Raw genomic sequence first — 14717 nt, forward strand, 5'->3', positions numbered from 1 at the left:
AAAAATGAGAACGCTACGGGTCACGGAATATGGCGTAAAACGTGCGCCACTTTTTTCGGACAAACTTCCGATTTTTTTTTAACCCCTTATATAAAAGTAAACCTATACATGTTTGGTGTCTACGAACTCGCACTGACCTGAGGCATCACACCCACACATCAGTTTTACCATATAGTGAACACAGTGAATAAAATATCTCAAAAACCATAGTGCTATCGCACTTTTTTTGCAATTTTTCAGCATTTGGAATTTTTTTGCCATTTTCTAGTACACAATATGGTAAAACTGATGGTTTCATTTAAAAGTACAGCTCGTTCCGCAAAAAATGAGCCCTCACATGACCATATTGACTGAAAAATAAAAAAGTTACGTCTCTCAGAAAAAGAATGGCGAAAAAAAAAAACGGAAAGCGAAAAATCGGCCGGTCGTGAAAGGGTTAATCTGATTGGCAAACGGCGTAGTGCCAAAAAAAATTCCAAACGCCAAAAATACGTTTTTTGGTTGATGCAAGTTTTACGCAAAATGCAATAACAGGCGATCAAAACGTAGCATCTGAGCATAAATGGTACCAATAGAAACGTCAGCTCGAGACTCAAAAAATAAGCCATAACTGGGCCATAGATCCCAAAAAATGGGAAAGCTACAGGTTTCGGAATATGGCGCAAAACGTACGCCACTTTTATTGGTAAAGCTTGCGAATTTCTTTTAACCCCTTAGATACAAGTAAACCTATACATGTTTGGTGTCTACAAACTCGCACTGACCTCAGGCATCACACCCACACATCAGTTTTACCATATAGTGAACACTGTGAATAAAACATCCCAAAAACTAAAGTGCCATCACACTTTTTTTGCAGTTTTTCCACACTTGGAATTTTTCTTGCTGTTTTCCAGTACACCATATGGTAAATGTTATGGTTTCAGTTAAAAGTACAACTTTTACCGCAAAAAACAAGCCCTCATATGGAAAGATTGACGGAAAAATAAAAACGTTACGGCTCTCGGAAGAAGGGGAGCAAAAAACAAAAACGGAAAGTGCCCGGGGGCTGAAGGGGTTAAGATACAGATTGAATATGTCAACAGATACGTTATTAGCAAAATTAAAAAAATAAAACAAAAAAAGGAAAATAGCCTATAGAGATGCATATAAAAATATGGTATTACATACACATAAACATATGTAGCAAAATAAAGACACTAGGTTTTGCTCACCGCCTTAAATCGCTGTACAGTAAGGTGAGATGGCCTTTCTCCTCACGTGCCATAACAAGAGGATGCACCCACATCTTTTTTGTCATTGCCTACAACATATTGTATTGGTTAAAATAGAGCCCAACACAGAAAACAGAAACATTATAAAATTTTGGTAAAAACTTACCTGGCGTCTACGACGACAAAGTAATAACAGTAGAATAATCAGCAGCCGACTTCGTTGTGCCCTGCGTAGACGAATCTGTCCTGTGGGGTGCGGCATTTTTTATTACAGCCAAGATCACTCTGTTTCCACAATGGAGAATGTAGAGAATGTGGAGAAGAAGGAAATGACATCACAGGCTTTTTTTTCCTAAGTTCTGTGTTCAACAAACTTTATTTAAACACTAAAGTGTTCAAAAACGCACTTAAAAAACACATGAAAAACGCATGAAATACGCATAAAAAAACGCATGCGTTTACGATGCGGGTTTTTTTCAAAACGCATTGTTTACAATTAGCTCCTCTGCCAGAGGGTGCGTTTTTTTCTGCACTGAAACGCAACGTGCGCACATAGCCTTAGTGCGTTTTTTCCTGCACTTTTAAACCCTTCAACCCATTGATTACATTGAGAAAAACGTATGGCACAAAAACGTACCAAAACGCATGTTTTTTGGTGTATTTTTCTGTCAGAAGATGCAGATTTCATGGAGAACATTTCTGCACCAAATCTGCAAAGTGCGCACATAGCCTAACAGAGCGACGCCAACAGAGTCGTCATAATTTACAACATTGGATTGGAGTGGATTTTTTGATGATCTCCTTGTAGCCTCCAGCAGTGGCATACCACCAATAGAGGCAGGCCACATGACCACTATGGGGCTCGTGAGTTAGAGGGGCCCGATGCCAGCGCTGGCACCAGCCCCCCTCCCCTTCCACAGGCCCCCCTCACCTTCCACACGTCCCCTGCCATGGATTGCACTTACATTGATATCGGCATCACAGAAGCCAATACAATTGAAAGCAATGATGAGAGAAGGAGCAGAGCACTCCCTTTCTCATCATTCTCCCGCTGTGTGTCTGTGACACTCTGATGTGTCAGCACAGAGAAGCGCGGTGACGTCACTACTGTGCGCCGCTGTGCTAAAATGTCAGAGCGGCAGAACAGTGGACACACGCTGAGGAGACCGGAGCAGTGGAGGAATGAGGAGAAGTGAGTGTATTTGAGTATTTAATCAGGATGGCCAGAGGACTGAGGGTGCATACTACTATATGGGGGTTGCAAAAAAGTAAATGGGGGCTGCATATAACTATATGTTGCGCACAATACTATATTGGGGTGCACAATATGGTGGTGCAGTATATGAGGGTTGCATACTAGTATATGGCGTAATATAAGGGGTGCATACTATTATTTGGAGGAATATAAGGGGTGTATAATACTATATGGAGGATTATAAGGGGTGCATAATACTATATGGAGGAATATAAGGGGTGTATATGTGGGGCCCCTGCGGCTTCGGGCGCCACAGGGTACTACACCTCAGCTGAGGTGCAGTATTCATTCTGGGTAAGGAGGAGGTTATTCACCGGTGTACATTATAATATATACAACACTCAGTACAGGAGTCCTCACACTGGGACTGGGCTAGAGTAGGTGCTGGGGGGTGGCCATCATGAGGTATGGGACCTCCTGCCATTGAGTTCAGCAACCCGGGAGGCAGGGCACCATCAGGGGAAGTTAGTGGCCATCACACACTCAAGTCAGTCAAGTCGGGACCTCCACTCCAAGCAACAGCAGACAACAGGAGAGGGCACACAGCAAGGGATCTGTGGTCTGGAGCGGGAGTGCTCTACCCAGGCTCTTAGAAAGAAAGGGGGATCTCAGGGTTCGTGGGGAGTGCAGCGGACACCCGTGACCCATTCCATGGCCCAGGAGCTGGGGTGGAGGGAATACCACAAGAAAGGACACACAGAAGGGAACACCGGCCTTGACCTCCGAACTATCCGGGATCGACTGGAGCCCATAACAGCGGAGCTCGGCACTCCAAAGGCGGTGACATCTCAGTGAGTAAAGAATTTTAACTGCAACCTCTGTGTCATCCAATCACTGCCGGCGTTGTTGCCCTCGCGCTCCGGCACCATAGACTACTACGACTCCCAACATCACGGGGAGACAGCTCTGCCTGTGGAGAGCTGCACCAACTCTGCTGCATCACACCATCTGCCCCAGCGAGCACGTCCCACAGCGCCGGCACATAATGGCCGCATACCACAGGTGGCGTCACAAATAATCACTAAATCAACTCCATCAATCCCTTTTATTGACACCGCCGGGGTCATGGAACTGGGCCTGGCCGCTGTGACATCCCATTCCTACACCGGCCCAGTGAAGAGTAACCCCCAAGACCCCTTGGGCGCGTCATATACTACTGCTGTATATGGAGGGATATAAGGGGTGTATAATACTATATAGAGGAATATAAGGGGTGCATACATAATACTATATGGAGGAATATAATGGGTGCATAATACCATATGGAGGAGTATAAGGGGGACATAATGCTATATGAAAGATACCTTTTACATGGACTATAGGGGTGCATTATACATGGAGGACTATGGGGCTGCATAATACAATATGAAGGACTATGGGTGCATTATAATACCTATAGGAGTATGGGGGCTGCATTATATGAGGACTAATGGGGTTATCTTATACATGGACTATGGTACTGCATTATAATACATGGAGGACTATTGGGTGAATATTACAACATGAAGGACTATGGGGACTACATTATAATACATGCAGTACTATGGGGGCTGCATTATAATATATGAAGGACTATTAGGGCTATCTTATACATGGATTATGGGAGTTCATTAGAAAACATGGAGGACTATGGGGGTGCATTATAATATATGGAGGACTATGAGAGCTACCTTATACATGGAGGATTATGGGAAATGCATTATAATACATGGAGGACTATGGGGTGCATTCTAATAATATGAAGGGTACGTGGGAACCTTTATTCTATATGGAAGGCTATGTGGGGGCCATTATGGTATTTGGAGAACTATATACGAGGGGGGCACAAAGACACAAGCTTGGGATGGGAAAGTTTTGTGCTGAGTGAAAGAGGCTGTTTCCCTCAGCACCCAGCTTTTCGATGGTCTGATATGGGAAACCTGTGTTCTGAGGGAAAGATGTATAGCACAGCATGGGGAATTTGGGTGCTGAGGACAAGATGGATTTCAGAACATAGGAAAGCTGGGTGCTGATAGAAAGAGGAATTTCAGATTATGGAAAACCTGGGTGCTGATGGAAAGCGCCAAATGTCAACGTCATTTTACCATACCCCGAGTGTCAGCGTCAATATCCCATACTACGAGTGTCGGTGACATCCTGTACCCCGTGTGTCTGTTTGTTGGGGGGGGCAGGTCCAAATTTTGCACTGGGGCCCATCAAACTCTAGTTACACCACTGCTCGGTACAGAGATGACTAGATTGCAGTTGTTGCACTGAGGTTTGTGATTTCTGGGCACTGTACTGTCTATAAGGCCAGAGTCACACTGGCGTATGACTCGAGAAAATCTCGCATTGCAGCCAAATGTTAGACAATGATACAGCTCAGATCTATGATTTTTTTTTCTTATTGTATTAATCTAAGTATTATATATTCCCCCATTCAGCCATTTTTCATGTGAGGATATTGTACAATTGACCACACTGCCCTGTCTAGTTTTATGCATGGGTTTGCACATCTTTTTTTATCTAACACGGTCTTCACTAAATGTCCCAGAAAATATAAAGTTTGTTATAATAATTTGACATAAAATACCTGTCTGTCTATTTAAGACTTTATTATATTAAAAATTTAAGAATTGACGAATGGTCATATGTAGGTTGATATTTCACGAAAACCTAAGCATGATCATCGCACTGTGAAGAGATTTGTGGCTGATTCTGAGCACATACGTGTTCGTGCTGATAAAGGCAGAATGAGGAAGGTTTCTGCCAGGCAAGTTCATCAGATTAAGAGAGCAGCTGCTAAAAAGCCATTACAAACCAGCAAACATATCTGAAGCTGCTGATGCCTCTAAAGTCCCTCGAACCTCAAGGTGTAGGATTCTTCAAAGACTTGCTGTGGTGCATAAATCTTCAATTCGGCCACCCCTAACCAGTGCTCACAAGCAGAAATGGTTGCCGTGGGCCCAGACATACATGAAGACTAATGAAGACATACATGAAGACTAATTTTCAAACAGTCTTGTTTACTCATGAGTGTCGAGCAACCCTGGATGGTCCAGATGGATGGAGTAGTGGATGGTTGGTGGATGGCCACCATGTCCCAACAAGGCTGCGACATCAGCAAGGAGGTGGAGGAGTCATGTTTTGCGCCGGAATCATGGGGAGACAGCTGGGAGGCCCTTTTAAGGTTCCTGAAGGTGTGAAAATAACCTCTGCAAAGTATATAGAGTTTTTGACTGATAACTTTCTTCCATGGTACAAAAAGCAGAAACATGCGTTCTGGAGAAAAATCATCTTCATGCATTTAAAAGCACCATCTCAAGCTGCAAAGAATACCTCTGGACCAGGAGATGAGACGTTTCTTTAGGACCCTACGGCTCAAAGCCCATTTTTCTTCCTCTAATAAGGACATAACGTCTGACACTGCCATCCAAAGCCCAGGTACTTTTTACCTTCGCAACCTCAATCTGAGACTCTAGCACCTTTAATCCCGCAAAATCGTACCATCCCGTAGAGACCTATATATCATTGGTTTCTAATGACATCAACACCACACTTAGGGGTACTTCACACACAGCGAGATCGCTACTGAGATCGCTGCTGAGTCACGTTTTTTGTGACCTCATTAGCGATCTCGCTGTGTGTGACACTGAGCAGCGATCTGGCCCCTGCTGTGAGATCGCTGCTCGTTACACACAGTGCTGGTTCGTTTTTTTATTGTTGCTCTCCCGCTGATAAGCACACATCGCTGTGTGTGACAGCGAGATAGGAACAATCCTGAATGTGCAGGGACCAGGAGCCGGCGTCTGACAGCCTGCGGTAAGCTGTAACCAAGGTAAACATCGGGTAACCAAGGTGGTTACCCGATATTTACCTTCGTTACCAGCCTCCGCAGCTCTCACGCTGCCAGTGCCGGCTCCTGCTCCCTGCACACGCTAAGTTAAGCAGTGTGAGCTGGTAACTAAGGTAAACATCGGGTAACCATACCCGATGTTTACCTTAGTTACCAGTGTCCGCAGCTTCCAGACGCCGGCTCCGTGCAAGGGCAGCGTCGCTTGCACGTCGCTGCTGGCTGAGGGCTGGTCACTGGTCGCTGGTGAGATCTGCCTGTTTGACAGCTCACCAGCGACCATGTAGCGATGCAGCAGCGATCCTGACCAGGTCAGATCGCTGGTCGGATCGCTGCTGCATCGCTAAAGTGTGATGGTACCCTTAGGGATATTGAGAAAGGCGACTATAGAGTCAAGAACAACATTACTCCTGAGGAGGATAGGGCCATTAAGGGACTCAAGGACAACAAAGACATTATCAAGCTGGCCGACAAAGGGGGCTCCATTGTGGTACTAGATAAAACCTATTATATGTCGGAAATATATAGACAACTGAGTGACACATCAACATATTTACCTGTTTCTAGGGACCCCACTCCGCGTATTCGCGATCTCATTAAAGATAAGGTCGATTACCACCTCCTACAGGGCATCATTGATAAGAAAATGGCAGAGTTTCTCATCAAGACCAATCCAGTGATACCAGTTTTCTATATCTTACCTAAGATACATAAAAATTTACAGAAACCCCCAGGATGTACCATAGTGGCCTCCACAGAGTCCATCCTCTCTCCTTTGGCCATTACTTTAGATAAAATGCTGACACCTCTGATTCCCCTGATACCTTCATATTTGAAGGATACTTCAGACTTTCTTTCACATATTAGGAACCTCACCTCCATATCACCCGACTGCCTACTTGTGACCCTTGATGTGGATAGCCTTTACACCAGCATTGAGCACAGTGACGGTATTCAAGCGGTTGATTGGTTCCTGGAATGACATAAGATTTTCTCCCCAACACAACACACTTTTTGCATGGACCTACTCCAACTAGTACTGGGACACAATTTCTTCCTCTTTGAGGACCAATTCTACATGCAGCAGCGGGGTACAGCCATGGGTCAAATATGGCGCCTCCATACGTAAATATTTATATGGCACACTTTGAGGATACATTCATATACAAACATCCACTTTGGACAAAACACGCCATTATCTGGAAACGATATATCGATGATATTTTTGTCATCTGGCATGGAGACACCGATTCCCTCAAAGTCTTCCATCATGACATTTGCTACTTTAGGCCTGGCCTAACGTTTACTGTACACAGTGACCCTGTCCAGATCAACTTCTTGGACAGTATGGTTTCATTATCACTTGAGGGTAATATCAGTACGGATCTTTACGTCAAACCTACTGATAAAAACAGTCTTTTACTATACTCAAGCTGCCATCCCTCACACATCAAGAAGGCTTTACCCATTTCAGAACACAGGAGGATAGAGAGGATTGTCTCCGACCCCCAACAACAGATATCACAATTCCATGTAATGGGTAACAAATTCATTTCACGAGGCTACCCTGCTACCATTGCATACAATCGGTCATCCCGTACCCATGAACAGGATACTATTAAACCCCGCATTACATGCGTCCAAACCTACCACCCCTTTTCACCTATCTTTAAAGGCATCATTTCCAAACACTGGCCACTTCTCCAAAAGACATACCCTTCAATCACTGAATTCTGTACACCTTCTCTATTCTGTCACAAGAGAGCAAGGAACCTCAGGGACAATCTGATCAAAGCGGACATAGGATCAGCAACCCAATCACACCAGACCTTCCTAGGGACCCCCAAAATGGGCAATTTCCCTTGCTTGCACTGCCTCCAATGCAACAATCTTACCAAGGGAAACACATTTACACACCCTCATACAGGTAAAACTTTTCCCGTTAGAGGTTTTTATACCTGTGAATCTTCATTTGTGATATACCTAATCAAGTGTCCATGCGGTCTTGGATATGTCGGGGAGACTACCCAACATATCCGGGACCGCATAAGTAAACATAAATCTACCATTCGGTGCAGGCAACTTCTACTGCCCATTCCGCATCACTTTCATATAGCCCATCATACAGTGGCCCAACTGAGGTTTCAGGTTATTGAGCACATCCCGTACATGCGTAGAGGGGGTGACAGAATCCGCAAATTAAAAGAAAGAGAAGCCTTTTGGATTTTCGCGCTCGGCACCCTCGAACCTAAGAGGTTAAATCACGATTACGAGGTCTATTATTAAATTAGGTTACCCCTTGTTTTTCTCAACTTCTTCTGATTATGTTTTTTTCCATTTTACTGTGCATAATAAGTTAATGTAACTGGCATATGTAATTGTTGTGACTGCCATATTTATGCATCCCGTGACGGTATGTGATATTATATGTATCTGCAATTTTCCCTTATACTAGGATACAATTAATTCCATTTTCCCATTTTTCTAGGCTCCTTTCACCATATGACCCACCTGCTCTTCACAAACCATCCACTGGTTCACTTTTCCTTTAAGAAGTCACTTGAACTGCACGTTACCTAAATCCTGCACTGCATAGGTCATTATAAGGTTAGACTCCTTTTCCCCTGCAGCTCTATCACCACTCACCACCTTACTGCGCAAGCGCGGAACAGCGCTGCAGTTCCACTATCCACCACCGTCATCTCTGAACACTGTGTCATAGCGCGCTTCCGCTATGCGCATGCGCCGACGATATACGTTCTGCTCATGCGTGAGCATGCGTGCCACCAAACCAATGATGCGTTCCACTTCCAAATCAGGAAGTACACGCAGGTGAGTAGCATCCCTCCCTCTGCAGCTCCTTTATAAACCCTGAGCCATCATAATGCAGGTGCAGTTGCCAGCCAGGACCCTGTCCCTACGGACGCAGGTTTGTACTGTCCACCACATGGATTCTCACGTTGTCATTATAGATCACATACTCAGTGTAGTTCACTGTATATTTCTCTTGAATGTAGGCACTGTCCATATGCTCCAGAACTGCTTCTTGACCTCTGCGTTGTAAGGTACTGTGTCTCTTATATACTACTCCCTGTCCCACTTTTCAGCCTCTCATTGCCCCCTCTTTTTCCCTTCACACAGAAATCCCCCAGGGAATGTCTTGAACTACATAACCTTATTCTTAACGTGATGTGATACCGGCTGAGGGTAATACATCATAACATGTATATTTAAGCCCACATGGGGTCATTGAATACCCGCCATATATTCACATTGCTCTCATTTTTATGCCCTCTTGACTAAAGGTTCCTTCTACTGCATCAGACATGTGGTCCCTTGATGTATGTTCCTTACTGTGATACAAAATAACACGGCTACAATTGTCCCCTCTACCTCACCCAGACAGGTACTCATTTAAGGTTTTTTTCCACCTCCTTCCCTGACGTGATTTTGATATAAGTACATATGGATACCTTATCCCCCTCTTTTTCTAGGCCATACCTACCCATATGGACATAATAGGCTATGTGACCACACAGTACTGAGCCTACCTTGGACATTTTGCCACATACGAGCAGGTACCATCTATGCCCCTTTATTCCACATTATGTTATGCCGACAGTTACACTGTACCTCAATGCAGATCTCTCTCATATTTTGCATATTTTTCATTTAGACTATATACATAGTCTTTTCAGTCTAAAGACGTCATCACACGGTTCCTTCTGGCACAACTAGACCAGTTGTTTTGACATCCCCGTATATCGCATACCTACAGGTATTGAGTATATGTCCCACGTTACATTGACGGTTACATCCTTTTACATAATCTGCTAATGGTTCTTACATGTTTTTTCATCTAGACCATATGTATAGTGTTCACCCTTCTATGACGACATCATACTGTTCCTCTTAGTGCAACACGATCACTGGTTCTAATGTTTTAGGTACGTTCACGTGTCAGATACTTCTCGTCTCTTTTACTCATCCTTGATGAAATGTATTCATTAGACCTATTGTTATTCAGGCATCTTTGTAAACTCTATACTCGGACGTTTTGTGCTAACATTTGTATTTCTGATGTACATATGAGATTTATCTACATCATGTTCATGTAATGTGATATTTTTTCATGTCATGTCCTGATATTGACTATTGTACCATTTTTGTTTGTAACACTCTGTATAGATTTCTTTTTTTCTCACTAGTCTGATAAGAGCCCTTGAGAAAGGTCCTATTAGGAGCGAAACGTTGGGACAGTATTTTATGATTCAAAAAAATTATGTTCAGCACCATCCAAGGTCTTTTTTCATATTCTTTTATGGTGTGTCGGAGGTCTTTTTGTGATTTATTGAATCTTGCAAGTGACCATCTGGATGATCCAGGGAGGCATGGGAGAAGGTCATGTGGTCAAGTGAGACCAAAATAGAATTAGTATTAGAGCATTGAATATGGGTCGTGGCTGAGTCTTACAGCATGATGATGACCCGAAACACACAGACAGGGCAACTAAAGACCTGAGCCTAATAGATAATCTTTGGAAGGAACTGAAACTCAATGCAGCCCAGTGACAGCCGAGAAACCTAAAAGATCTGGAGAAGACCTATATGGAGGAGTTAACCAAAATCCCTGCTGCAGTGTGTGCAAACTGGGTCAAGAACTGTAGGAAACGTCTGACCTCTGTAACTGCAAACAAAGGTTTCAAAATTGTCCACGTATCAAATTCGAATATTGTAAGAGTAAGCTTCTTACCTTTGGATAAGGCTTGAGTTGCCATTCTGCGGAAGGGAAGGTGGATGGATCAGCGGTTCTCAGGAATCGTGGGTCGCTGTTCAGGCACCAGATTTTGTTGTCGCCATTTGCATAGGACATATAAGATTTTGTGTGTGTGGTCCTAATTAAATTATAAAGATCAAGTATGTGTGACACCTTGGCCTATCAGGACGTCACAGGATATTGTGCAATCTGCCCTTCTGCGCAGTACCCAACTCCTCCTTGGTTACGGGTCCTTAACAAACTGTGTTGCCAAGAACAGCTAAGTAAAATCCTAGGAACACTCTGCACCACACCCACCAGTGGTCGGCCTGAGTGAAATAGGGCTGCCCACTTGGGGAGGTTGGTTAAGCAGGGGTCAGGTGCAGTCAGTTGAGGAGTAGTGTTGAAGGAGAGAGGAGGTCAGGAGCAGGGCTCCTTGAGACTACTAGGTGGCAGACGGTCTGGGCCTGGTAGGAGCTGGAACCCCCGGTTGCAGGGGATCGTGACAAGGGGCATGGAACTGCTGAGGAGGGCAACCGACGGCCTTGTGCCACCTCCGGGCAGGGGCCAGGGCACGGCAGGGTACAAGGAACCTAGGGCAGGGAGTAGCTTCCAGCGCCCTGTCAATTCACCCGACGAGGATGGAGCCTTCAAGATCCGTTCTCCACCCGCTCCAAAATCAGGGTACTAGCGCAACGAGGGGGATAGGACTTTCCACATATACGGTCCAGGAAATCCCAAGCGTGAACCCTGAGAGCAAGCTCACCCAGTTAGCCATACTGGTGAGCGGGACCCGACTAGTTCTATACTACAGGGATTCAACAAGAGTAAAGACACAGTGCCATGAAAGGGTTACAGACCAACAAGCAACACCAGCAAAACGGGACCCAAAACGGGCTCCCCCAGCGGCAGCGGTGTTCAGAACTTTGGTTTACAAGTTGTCGGTGTCAGCGTTATTGCACTGAGCGAGTACGCAGTGACCCTTAACTCCCCAACGGCACTCCCCCGTCATCATCACCGAGTCCCGGGGTATTCCCCCTACCCATGGAGGGGTTAAACACCTGGATGCTCACCCCAACGCCATTGGGTACTCCCATCAGCAGCGGTGGTACTCCACCTTACCACACACTGTGGGTGGCGTCATGAAACATAGACTTTTCTTTAGCCGACCCCCAGCTATTATGGCGACCCATCTGGATATGTGGAACGTTGTACCCCATAGGCTGCGTGCTGCGAATGCTGCGGTCAAAGATCGAAAAGTTAACAGCAGTGGGTGAAGCTTACCTCCACTGAATAAAACAGATATCATAAGCTGGCAATAATGGAGACTTGGCTTCTAAGCCCGCAAGAAGTAATAGGATGTAATAATATGTTACATATCGAGAAGGGGTTAAAGAAAACCTGGCATCTACAAAAACACTATTTACCTGCATATATACTGGTAATCTGAGTACCTAGCATTTAAATGATATCTATTTGGTTTATTGGAACAGTGTGTGACACTAGTCACTGCACGGACAAGCTGTTAGGCAGGGTTACCAAACGTTCCAGGGACAGACACAAAGAGAGCATGCCGTGAACTAAGTGGAAAGACAAAGGCGTAGTCAGGTCTGGGGTCAGAATACCAGGAGGATAGTGGATCAGGGAAAATGGATGGTCAGAGGAGGTCTAATGTCTGGCAGCTATAGATCAGAACACAGCACAGATAACCGAGGCCCAGTGTCATGTGGTGTTCAGGCCCACATTCATGGGATGCCGCCGCGGCGGACTCTGTTCACAGGCAACCTGATCTTAGTTGCTCAGCCTCAGCAGAGTCTTTTCAATGGCTTTCCAGTCCTGCAGGAGTTAATTCTTGTGGAGTGGTGTGTGGCTCCTTGAGACTCAGGGGGCTAATTTCTATTCATCGGTCTTCTCCGTATTTAAGGTTTGTGAGTCTGTTTGTTACTGCAGATGATACCTTCAGCTTATGCTCCTGTGATTCCGGTCTTTGTGGCGATCCTATTCTTGGTGACCAGTAGTTTACTGTTTGAGTGGAGTGGAAGTTCCCCCGTTGTTCATTTACTTCTTTCCTTATACTTTATTCCCTCCCATACATGTATTGTCTCTCCTTTGTGTGCAGTGGGTATGAGTTTTGTTTTTTTCCTGTGTCTGTGGTATTTGTGGGGTTTGCATCTCCACTCTCGATGAGGGGGTGTTAGATCAGGGTTTGGAAAGGAGTTAGGGTTTTGCTGGCGGTCCAGACCTGGATACCATCAAATCTACCTCTGGGAGAAGAGAAAGCACAAGGTCCCTAGTCTGAGGACCAGTTTCTGGGGTTTCTGCTCCAGTTACCCCAACACCTCCGTGATACCCTGGTTTTGGGACTAACTACTCAGCTGAGTAGTAACTGATCAATCACTCAAAACAGCGAGCCCCGAAGATAGCAAGCACCTCCCAGTTTCAGATTGGACAGCTGAGCTGTCGCTCAACAAACTAACAGCTTGGCATGGCCCTGATTCCATACGGAGGCATAATTGTCACTCACTGCGTCCAAGACAGCGGAGAGATTGTTCATCAGAACAAAGAATGACTGGAACACCTGTATGTGAGAATTAGGTGCTAGCTCAGAAATACATGACTATAATAAAGATAATAAGCTGCACACTAACCACTATAAAAATGTAAACGTGAAAATGGTAAAGCATTACTACTATAGGGATACTATGAAGAATGAAAAATACATTTAGCTATCTGGAAACAATGAAATACATGAAAAATGGTATTGCAAAACTGCTATGAATATTTGAAAGTAGGAGAGATGTTTAGCAAATGTATTGATCAATGCAAGTGAGCCCGAAAACCAACCTCAAGATAATCTCTAATTTTTCGGCAACCTAACTTCAATGCCTCTCTATGTGCTATTAAAATCTGCAAGTATGGGCAGACAGGCTCCTGGCTATATAGGATCATGAATAGAGTCTGTTAATAGGGCGGGGTTCTCAGTCGGAAAAAACTGCATGCTAATCAGAAAAAAGACTGACTGGAACACCTGTGTGTGAATTAGGTGCTAGCTCAAAAATACATGACTATAATACTATAATGCACATATAGGTGTTCCAGTCAGTCTTTTTTCTGATTAGCATGCAGTTTCTTCTGACTGAGAACCCCGCCCTACTACCAGATTAGGTTGCTGAAAAATTAGAGATTACCTTGTCCTTGGTTTTCGGGCTCATTTGCATTGATCAATACATTTGCTAAACATCTCTCCTACTTTCAAATATTCATAGCAGTTCTGCAATACCATTTTTCATGTATTTCATTGTTTCCAGATAGCTAAAGGTATTTTTCATTGTTCATAGTATCCATATAGCAGTAATGCTTTACCATTATTCATGTTTATACTTTTATAGTGGTTAGTGTGCAGCTTATTATCTTTATTATAGTGGAGAGATTGTGACACAGTAACTGCAAGGAGAAAATGCAGATACTTTCTCCCAGCAGCTGCTCACCAGCACAGTGGGAGAGGCTGTAACAGTCACCACTTACTAGGTAGTGGGCGCACAGTAATCAACCCTCTTGTTCCTTGGCTGACAGCCTGTGAGTGGTGTTACTGTTTCCCGCATTGCATCGGTGACTGTATACGAGTAACTTCATTTTCTCCTTGCAGCTGGGAGTGTGACTG

This window comes from Anomaloglossus baeobatrachus (assembly GCF_048569485.1).
Source record: "Anomaloglossus baeobatrachus isolate aAnoBae1 chromosome 3 unlocalized genomic scaffold, aAnoBae1.hap1 SUPER_3_unloc_3, whole genome shotgun sequence".
Taxonomy (NCBI): domain Eukaryota; kingdom Metazoa; phylum Chordata; class Amphibia; order Anura; family Aromobatidae; genus Anomaloglossus; species Anomaloglossus baeobatrachus.